Below are 11631 nucleotides of genomic sequence, written 5' to 3'. Positions count from 1 at the left end.
TCAAAATTGGAAAGTCATGGGTTCGATGAATGGACCACTCGGTGGATAAGGAACTGGCTGAATGGCTGCACTCACAGGGTTGTGGTCAACGGCTCAGTGCCCAATTGGTGGCCAGTGACGAGTGGAGTTCCTCAGGGGTCGGTACTGGGACCAGTGCTGTTCAACATCTTTGTTGGAGACATGGACAGTGGGATAGAGTGCACCCTCAGCAAGTTTGCCAACGACACCAAGCTTGGTGGCACAGTCGACAAGCTGGAGGGAAGGGATGCCATCCAGAGGGACCTGGACAGGCTTGAGAGGTGGGCTCGTGCAAATTGCATGAAGTTCAACCAGGCCAAGTGCAGGGTCCTGCACCTGGGACATGGCAATGCCAGGCACAAATACAGGTTGGGCGGAGAATGGCTGGAGAGCAGCCCCCAGGCGAAGGACTTGGGAGTGCTTGTGGATGAGAAGCTCAACATGAGCCGGCAATGTGCGCTGGCAGCCCAGAAAGCCAACTGCATCCTGGGCTGCATCAAGAGAAGCATGGCCAGCAGGTCGCGGGAGGTGATTCTACCCCTCTACTCTGCACTCGTGAGACCCCACCTGGAATACTGTGTCCAGCTTTGGAGTCCCCAACACAGGAAGGACATGGACCTGTTGGAACAGGTCCAGAGGAGGGCCACGAAGATGATAGAGGGATGGAACACCTCCCCTATGAAGACAGGCTGAGAGAGCTGGGGTTGTTCAGCCTGGAGAAGAGAAGGCTCCGGGGAGACCTTATAGCAGCCTTCCAATATCTGAAGGGAGCCTATAGGAGAGGGACTCTTTGTCAGGAAGTGTAGTGACAGGACAAGGGTTTTAAATTGGAAGAGGGGAGATTTAGATTAGATATTAGGAGGAAATTCTTTACTGTGAGGGTGGTGAGGCACTGGAACAGGTTGCCCAGGGAAGTTGTGGATGTGCCATCCCTGGAATTGTTCAAGGCCAGGCTGGATGGGGCTTTGAGCAACCTGCTCTAGTGGAGGTGTCCCTGCCCATGGCAGTGGGGTTGGAACCAGATGATCTTTAAGGTCCCTTCCAACTCTAACCATTCTATGATTCTATGAAAAATAGTGAACCTAAAAAAATTCCAAAATAACCCAAGTATTTGAAAATGGGAATTTAGGACAAAGAAACTCAATCACTAAGGAATTGATGCTAGAAACTTAATTTAAAATTCTAAACTTCTAAAAGGGCCAAACATAAGATATATTCTTTCCTGTACACCCTACCTGATTGTGGTTAAGCAGGAGAGGTATTGGAAGCATCCTTCTGAATGTGTGTTGTGTTTCAACATGCAAGAAAAGAATTATTGCACCTTACCAAGTGAAATGTTTGTTCACAGTGAAGCAGATCAAAATGGATCTTGAGGAGACCCTCACCTTATGCATAAAAGATGAGGTGAACTTGATAAAGGAACAAAGGATGTATTTAGGGAGATAAAGCTGCTGCAGAAAAGCCACATTAATTTTCTGCAATGACGTTCACTTTGACTTTCTCAGGTATGATACTTCCACTAGCAGAGATGTTCTAAGGTTGAGGTTGTCATTCTCTGGTTGCTCTGTGGTCCCATATGCAGTATACGGAAGATCCAAAACTAGACAAATCAGACCTACTGCACATGAGTTGCATGATTTATCTGCACTGGCAATTCTCAAGCCCTAAACTACCTGCAAATGGGTAGATTTCACAGAAGCAATTTTTCAGTCCGTTGCTGGGATAAGCGTGCTAGATTTTGCTGCACAGCTTACCTAGAAAACCCAACTGTTCTGTGCACCTTGTGTCTCAAGGGTCATTGCAAGTGGAAGAAATTCTAGAAGGAACTAATCCATTGAATTCCAATGAATGGCCAGCCATGGATGAGATTCCTTCAGGAGTTATGAATAAAAATAGATATGTAATTACCTGGAGAAATGGTGACTGCTGTAACCTTTTGGTCATATTGACTTAGAGTTGCTATTTTTCTTTGGGTACTTAATGTCAGAGGGTTTTGTTGTTTTAAAGGACTAAGGTAGAGAACTGTAGGCTAACAGGTCTTAAGAAAGAACAAAGTTTGTGGAACACACAGGTAAATGCAGTGTACTGGGTAAAGAAGTCTGACATAGCCTTAGCTGTGACTTGCAAATTATTACTTTTTTTTTTGGGGGGGAATCAAAGCAGCTGGGTAAGGAGAATGTAGTCAGTATAACATAACTAGATCTTTAAAAAGAGTTCATCAAAGTGTCATGTCAAATAATATGAAAGAAAGATGCCATGAGGCAAGAGGGGTCCTCATCTAGATTAATGATAGGCTGGAAAAGAAATGGGAAACAAATAATTGATTTTCATGCTGGAGAGAAAACACTGTCAGGGATCTGTGGTGGTTTATGGGTTGTTCAACGTATGTATAAATGAAGAAGGTTATAAATATTAAAGTCTTCTGATGGAAGACTACTCAAGATAACCTGACTTGCGTGTAAGTAGAGTTGGAAATAGCTAGAAAGATCATGCAATAATGGGGAATAAAATGGCATGTGGGGGAAGAAAATGAGTGCACAACACTGCAAACAGAAAAGGTAATTCTAGTTACTTGTGTAATATTGGACTTTAAATTAGCTCTCACCACTAGGAAAGGACTGTGACAGACTTTTCTCTAAATATCCTTTATAAGTCACTGCTGGAGCACAGATGATGGATATATGGACATTTGGTATAACATCCTGTTCTACTGTTATGCAAAAAGTGGTATTGATTTTTTTTTTTTTTTTTAAAGAAACTGAAGACTTTGAATTCTTTTTCCTTTCACCAAGATTTATGTAGAACATTGCCATCCCACTGCCAAAAGTGATAACAAAATAAATGAGTGCATGCAGTTATTAAGGCATGGTCTTTTTATTCTGCTAGGGAAGCTGGAAGGGAACAGATTTGTTTAGGCTGAAACAACAATTTAGTGAGAGATACATATTGCTGTTACTTTAGTGGTGTAAGCTTTAAACAATATTTCACTTGAGTCAGTCCCTCACTGTAGGTCATTGATGCTACTTACTATACCTTTGGATACATTTATCAAAAAGCTTCTGTAGACTGGCTGGTTTAGTGTACATAATTGAAGAAGAGAAATTAATACGAAAGTCAAGGCCACAATGTAAAGATGATAACATTGCGTAGTGGACTGGTAGATATTTATAAGCTCAGCTATGGTGTATATTACTTTATCTAATGATGTTTTTTATAAAACCTGAGAGATTCGTAGCAAAGAAGATGCAAGGACTTTTTTTTTCTCATCACACTTGATTTGAGGAAGTGATATGTTATTACTTACATTTTAAATTTCTGGAAAACACAGGAAAGGCCCAAGCAAAAATTGTCACTGATATTTAAGTGTTCAAATTTCACTGAAGTTCAAAGAAACCCAGGAATTTCCAAGTCACAACTCAATATTTCATGTGCTTATTTTTCAGGTAAACAAAGAGGTCTGCAAGACAAAATAGTCCTGTATTTTGTCAAGAGTATCTAAAATGTAAATGTGTGTTATATGCTTATTCTGTGGCCATCCTTATAGCATTTTCATATATATTTCTATTGCTCAACAGATTAGCATACTAAACTTGCCATTTCCAAACTCTGAATGTTATCTTGGGATCATTCAGAATGTTAAAATTCTCTTAGAGAACTTATTTTTATGTTGACAGTATCTCTCTCCATTTTCAATGCTATATAAAAATTGAGAGATGTTGTCATTCTCATTTATTTTAGATAAATTTAATTTCTTAAAACCTTTCCTCCTCCAGAAAAACCCAGCTTCCCGATATTTTACCTCTTACTAAGTAAAAGAAATGTAATGGATTGTATGTATTTTGAAATTCTAGTATTTTCTATGTATGCTATATTGTATGAATTATATAGTAAACTCATGTCAAAGGGAGTATTAAACTGCAGTTATTCAAGTCCTGAGCATTCCATAAGTTATAGTTCATTCGGTTTTGTTAAGAAACAAAATTAAATCCTGAAAGCTTGTTTCAGATGTGCCTTTTTATCTCTCTCTCTCTCTTTTTTTTTTCCTAAGTGATAGGTAGAGTGAAAATTTAGTTTTGTTTTTGATATTTTTGTTATTAAGGTTGCAGTAGTTTGTCATAGCTTTAATCTTCTATTGTATAGCTCTAATTTTCTATAGCAGTAGCCATGAATGCCAGTACATGTTGGATTTTTTTTTTTTTTTTTTCATTTGGTGAGATCTAAACAAAAATTAGTACATCATGGTGATCTCAGAAGCAGTTTAGGAAAAATGTGAGCAATAACCAAATGCTAATGATGCTTCTTTTCTTCATTATACCTTGTTGTGTTGTAGTATTTGAGCTACTTAGTGCCTACATAAGTACTGGTTTTATTTTGATGCTTACTAGGGCCAAATCACTTCAGGAACCTTTCAGCAATTTGATTATTAAAATAGTATTATGTACAACTCCTGTTTGCAGAAGTGAGACTATCTGCTTAAATCTGTTGGTACTGGCTGTTTGTGCTGACCAGAGTAGTTGTTACGTGGTTTTTGTGGGTTCCCCGCTCCTCTTTTTCCTCCCTCTCCTTTTTTGAACTCTGTGTTACTTGAGAGCTGTCCCTTGAGCAAGACAGTCAGCTGTGCCCTCTTCCCTCCATCATCCTCTGATGGTGCTGTGTATGGTGCATGGGGAAGGGCTGTTCTTGTTCTGCAGTTGGGCTGTTGCTGTGACTCAGCCCAAGCCAGCATTGTCTAATATGACAGGCAGACTGTCAGAAAGAATACAGTCAAATGGGCAACTTGTCCCCATGGGTGGAAAAATCTAGCACAGTTGTGAAGTAGCATTAGTGCAGCAAAATGCTTAAGATGTGCTGCATGTTCTACAGTTGTTTGAAAACCTACAGCAGACCAGGAAATACAAATGCCAAGTGGCTGTGCTCTTCAAGGGATTTCTAATCCAGGCAAGAGTTTGCTCCACAGAGCCATTTCTAGAGCCCAGGGATTTGCCCACTTCAGAGTCATTTGCAAGCATATGTACTGTCTTGCCTGTGACCCAGGATTTTTTTTTCTATTCCTGCATTTTCAGGTTCCATAACATGTTTTGCTTCTGCAGACTTGTGCAATAAGGGCTCTTTCTTGGTTAAATCACTTGCAGTTAAGCTTGAGATGAAAGGGAAAGAATCACGGAGGGGAGGTGGGGGACAGTAAACTTGTGCTTCCTGAATGGAAGTGCTTTTATACCATGATATTATATGACGTGTGGTGCAAATGATGCACCACACTAATATTACACTTTGTCCTTGGTGTGCTAGTGGTGATGGTGGTGACTTGAGAACATTAGACTGCAGGTTTTGTTCAACATTTCCTAATTAAGAGATACAGTAGAGTTCAGTAGTACTAGTAGTCTCTTTAGTAGTGTTTGGAAGAACTCTGTTTTTCAGGCAGTGCTGTGGAGGTTGCTCTGCTTATTCTCATGCTCTGCTTATTCCTGTGGCCCTGGTGGGCAGATTTTGCATTTTCCTTTAGCAGGGACTAACAAGTGAGAAAAATGGTGTCTGTGTTGGAGAGAGTGTACCACCAAAGCTTTGACTTAATTCTTTCTGCATTTTCTTTTAACACCAAGATATTTAGCAATGTTTCCGTGTGACTTCTTACAGTAAAATGTTGTGCTTCATATCCTGATGCCTGTCAGCATGTGTTTCAGATTCTCATGCTTGTACTTACTGGATGAGTGAGTACCCTGGCACATACAGCATCAGACACTTGATGGTGTCTGGGTACAAGCCGTGCAGGCTCAGCCCAACCCCAGACCTCCATTCTTATCTTTCTTTAGGGGCAATATTTTTTCTCCCAATGCTAAGTCCATCCAAGGAGAACATACTTTTCTCTCCAACTGGCTGAGCATGGAGGGGGAGTGAGATACAGCTGGGCATCATCCATATCTTTCCCTCTGTTTTTCTTCTTCTTTGTCTCCTTTCATAGTTTTGAGATAGAGGTTTCTGTGGTACATGTTCAATGCTGCTTTGGATTTAGAGAAACTTTTATCAACTTTTAGCTATGATAACAAAGATTTCTTTCAGGTTGTAGATGCAGGAGCCCACTGAACTTGTAATCATTACTACTGAGAGCTCCTGAAGGCTTCCTGAGGGCACAAGATGAATTAGTTGACTTAGCTTGTGGGCCACTTTTGAGGATACTTGGTAGTAACTGTGGTGTGGAATAACAGAACTGAGAAGTTGGGGTTTACAAATCTCTTGACATTTGTTGGTTGGGGTTTTTTTTTGGTGTTTGTTTTTTTTTTTTTTCCTTCCTTCTCTATTTTCCTATAGCTTGATGGTTGGAAGGCTTGATTGGTCTGGTGGGAGACTAACTGTGGCAGTAGGACTAATTCACTCACTGCAAGTGGAGGTCACCCACGTGGAGAAAAAACAGAGAATAAAAGCCAATCCCAGAAGGGTGTCCTGGCTGTTTTCTGCATGCAGGTGAAAGATCTTGCAGCTCTGGCTTGCCTGAGTATTAGAGCATTAATCTGGGATGTGGGAAAGATAACAGAGAAGTGGGACTCATAATGTAGGTGACTGGTCTGGTATAAAATATACCCTCATATAATTTTGTGAAGCATCTTTCCGCTTAATTACTTCCACTGAAAATTTTGATCTGTTTTACTTTAATCTTCGTGTGGAAAAGATCTTTTTTGAAATTTTGACTCTTTCCTGCACAGGTCCAGTGAGAAGTGCGCTAGCCTTTGCTGTTGTTTAGTTGTAAAACTCTGTTGTCCTATTAGGACGTGATGGAGGTGGTCAGTAGGACACTATAAGAAAGCACTGGATCAGCTGCAGCATTTGCAAAGAAGCCACAGACTGAAAGCTGTTAGAACTTAGCCAATGAATCCTTTTAAGTAATGGCTCTTTATGGAAAAAGTGATAATTTTTAAATCAGTCAAGAGGGAAGCTATACAAATATTGATTAATTCAATTTTTTGGAACTCTGACACAGCTAATTATCTTTATTTCTCTTGCTCATAAACTATTTTTATGAGAAAAAATAAATCCAAGGCTCTTCTCTCATTTGTTTGGTTGCTTTTGGTGTTCTTGCAATGCGTTCTCTATGATAGGAGTGAGTGGAATTGGGGTTATGTATCAGCTCTTGCTTCAAGAAGCAAAGATGCAAGTTTTTGCCCACAAATTGCCAATTATTTGTCTTGTTTTTCAGTTTTTCTCTATTCACTTCCATAAAGGAACAGTGCCTTACCCACATATCTTACTCTGGTAATTTGTAGCCTAAACTGGAATGCCTGCCTCACATTAATATCTACCCTTTCATTCAATCCATTATCGAGCACACAATTAAAAATAAGCATTTAAATCACAAACAGATTATTCCTTTTTAGCTGATTAAAGGCTCTCATCACTTGCCTCTATTGCATTTGCTGCTCAGCATTTGTCTGTGCACTCAGGTCTCTACAGTGCACTCTACCCAAACTCACACTTCTTCCGCTTCTAGAGATGCAACTCATTTGTGTGAGTTCTGCTTCTTTTTATGGTTTCACCTGAGGACCTTTTCTTTTAATTGTGGAAGCCTCCTTTGATTTAATGGAAGTTTCTGTCCTGTGAGAATGATAATGTAACACTGTGATTTTTCTGGAGTGATCATTTTTAGTAGGCAAAAACAATTGCCTACTTAATTATCCTCATTAGTGGTTCTGATTTTGAAACTGATTCAAATGAATGCCCCTTTGGAATAAAAGGTTGAGCACTGCACATTGAATGAGAGTAGCAATTCGAAAAAGCGTAATTTATTTTTTTGTTCCTTTTAGTGGACACGTAATTTTATACTGTTTAGCCCTAAAATACTGGCTACAGTTACACAACATGCTACATGGGAAGCAGTTCTGCACTGGGAGATTATATGCTGTGGAAAGAATTTTTGGCTTTGATACCAATTACGCAATCATGTACATTAACACAGTGCAAAAACTAACCAGCTCATCTGTATTTGCTGTAGACTATGCTCTTCTTTTGGTATTTTTTCCCCATTGCTTTGTACTGAAGTAGCAATTGTAACAATTTACAAGATTGCTTTGACATCAAAAAGTCAAACATCCAAGAAATGCCTTTTACTTCAAATATTTATTTTATATTAAGCCAGGTCTCTGGGATGACCACTCGAAGTAGGCACCTGCTAGAGTGAAGTTAGTGAATAACTCATTTTCTTTGTACAAGACAGTTCTGGAATGTTACATCTTACATATTTTCACTTTCCTGATTCCCTCAGAGCCTTTCTTTATGTGAGGAAGACATAAAGAATTGATAATAGGCCTGTCCTGGAATTCCCAGCTCTCCATCCCAGCTAAATTGCTGTATTTCTTGTTCCTTTATGCTCTCTCCTCAGGAGAGCATGTTTTTTCCCCTTTACTTCATTGTTGGCTTGACTTAAAACTAGGTGATGGTGTGTAATTGGTGCTTTTGTATTTATTTTTACTAGTGTAGTGGTTTAATATACACTTTGTTAATTATATTTGTAATATCAAATCAGTTTTTGCAATTTATTTTGTTTTCCATATTAAAGCTATTTTGTGTTAAATTTAACATTCTCTCATAATTCTTTTAGTTCCCTTTAGTAAGACTTACTTTGGAGTCTGGTCAGAGCATTTTTATCCAGTGCTGTTTTCCTGTTCCCTGTTCTTGAAGATACATATCTTGCTTCCACCTGAAACATTTCTCGTATGAATTGTATTTTACCCTCACTCCTCTCAAACAATGCAGAATACTCAATCCTTATTGATTTAGAGGGACATAAGAAATTCCTGTCTGGAGTCAGAATCAACACCAAAATTGTAAAAGGGTGTTCATTTTACCCTTTCTCTAATAAAATTTATAATATTTATCAACCTGATATGTTACTCATTAGATAAATCCCCTAGAGGGAGACATGATCACAGATGGATTATTGTAATGCCTCATCACTCTGATCTTTTCACAATAGCTGAAGTAATTTCCCTAGGTCACTTTGCATAGCCTGTTACTTGATAATTGAGTAGTGATAATAACGTTATTGTTTGTAGGTGTCTAATCATTTTTTTCTTCCTTTAAAATAAGGGCCTTTTTTATTAATTTGGCAAGGGGAAAGGAGAAAAGGCCCATCTAGCTTTCTTTTATTTATTTTTAATCTCAGTCATGGTGATACGTTATGGAATCTTGAAAAAAAAAAATTCATCCTAAGTAGTAACATAGCTCGCTAGCATTGCACCCTACCACCCACCCAGACTGTCTTTCTCTGGCTCTGTTCTGCACGGAGTAATCTGCATATTTGTGATTTCATTTGTAATGCTTCTACTGCTGGTTTGAAAGGTACAGCAATGCACTCTGAAATGTTTCATTTATCAGTTCTCTGCTTGTGTTTATGCAAAAAAGATTATCCTAGCATACTATATTGTTTGGATGTCGACAGGGTAATTAACCTGTAGTATGATCCTGTTCAGTTTCCTTAAATGTAATTTATTGTTTAGATGTCTTTAGCCATTTTCTTACAAATGTTTTAGGATCGTTTTTGATTACTTTTTGCATTAATTCCATTAAGTTATCTTACAAAAATATATGTCTTTTACCTTACAGTGAATAATCAATATTTTCTTTTCTTCTGTGAATGAAGATTTCAATACTTTTCACTGGCCACATGAAAAATGATGGTTAAATTCTGTTCTTTAAATTTCTCAATTGTTTTATTTGGGTCCCAAAATCTCACAGAGAAGTTCAACCTCTAAAAAGCAAATGCATATTTTAATAATGCCAAGTGGAATATTCTCCTGTATATGTACATACTTTTTTCTTAGCTTTAAATAAAACAATATGGGAAGGCATTCAAGGGAAGGACAAACTCTACCTAATAGCTGTATGTTTTTAAGGGTCATAATCAAGACGGTCTTTTCTTGCCTGCTTCCTACTCTGATTTCAGGCTGGTGAAAAAGGAGCTGCCTCGGTGATACCAGATCTCTCATGAGATATGGAATCCTGAGGAGTTCCTTTAAAAATCCCTCCTTGAATGTGAGCATCCTTCTGACCTCCACCAGTCCTGTTAGCTTGTTCCTTTTCCTTCCATTTTGGCAGATAATATCTCTTTTCTGTATCTTTTTTTTTTTCTTTTTTTCCCCTTCTGACCTCTTTTGGGGGTTGGGGGTGAAGGGGAACATCTTTGACTTCTTTGCTATGATTCTACTATTTCTTTTTACCAAACCAAAACCACAAAAAGAGCTTTGGATTGAAATTTTTGGAAACCTGGACATGGCATTGTGGAATTGCTGGTATGAGGACTGGCAAAGAATGTGATGCTTTTAGTCTAGTGCATGTGCCAGACAGACTGGGCTCACAGTAGAAGGACCTATAACTGTAGACAACAAACATCCATGCAGAAGCTAAAAACATTAGGGCAGCTACGTTAGCCTTCTGCAGCTAACTGAGGTCTTCAAGAAAGATGGAGAGTTGTCCAAATATCTCTCTAACTGGTGTAGATGAAGGACCAAGTGAAATGGGTGATTTGCTCCACCAAAGTGGGGTGCCTTTAGGCTGTGTTTATCATCCTGCATTAGCAGCTTTTTTGAGCCTTCTGCATAGCTGTCCTAACCTAGGCACGTTGTCTGGGGTCTCTCAGGAAAAGGCATCCTACCGTCTGTTGATATTTTTTATGTTTTTCTTAAACTTTGATTGGAGCTTGATGTGTTGATGAGACTACCTGTGTTCCTAGTGACTTAACTGCTCAAGGGGCTGCATCTCATCCTGCTTTGCGCCTGCTATATGTGTCTGAGAAGATGCCTCCAGCAAATTTTCCCAGCTGTCAGCTTTTGCTGGAGCCTGTTATCCCATCATGGTACAAAGTGGTCCCAGGCATCTACTATTCCAAGCACAGACTGCAAGAGTCAGCACCAGGAAGGAGCTTTCTGAAAAAATAGATGTTCTTGGATCACTGATTTCCAACAGAGGCAAAGTTTAGACTTTATTCTATACTGTCCTTTTTTTTTTTTTTTTTTTTTTTTTATGCTCCTTGGGTTTGATTCTATGCTTCTTGTGTTTGTGATGCTGGTATTTAACAGTGAGGAATTCTTAAATTTTAAGGTGGCACCTTATATGATCTATTAAATCTAGAAAATATTCAGTTGTTGCCCAGTTCAGCAATCACAACATCACTGAGGAGAAAAAGAGAGGGAATACTGATGTCCAGGGCTATGGCAAACCTGACATTCCACTATAAGATAGTTAAGGCTGTTGCTATAAACCTGCTGTAGTGCAGGAGAGCAGTCAACTGCTTAACGACATAGTTTATCTTTTGTACTTTGATTTTTATTTTATCTAAATAATCTCAGTGGTCTTTTTGCTCCAGATTTGCATTTTGATTCAAATCTTTTATTTTATCTATATAAATATTTCATGCTGGATTTGATTAATCAAAGGGATGAGAAATAATTTTCCCTTTATTTTGAAATTGTTATTCAATTAGGACCAAAATTTCCCCTTGCATAAGCTTTACAGAAATAGTATTTAGCCTTTGAAGAGGACAGAGAAGGTAATTTAAATATAAGTATCAATTAATTGTTCAGAGGCATTTTATTAATATTTTTGAATATGTTGAGTTGTCTGTTGCCC

Source organism: Numenius arquata, chromosome 1 (assembly GCF_964106895.1).
Source record: "Numenius arquata chromosome 1, bNumArq3.hap1.1, whole genome shotgun sequence".
In the NCBI taxonomy this organism is placed as follows: domain Eukaryota; kingdom Metazoa; phylum Chordata; class Aves; order Charadriiformes; family Scolopacidae; genus Numenius; species Numenius arquata.
Note: the sequence above shows the minus strand (reverse complement) of the source record.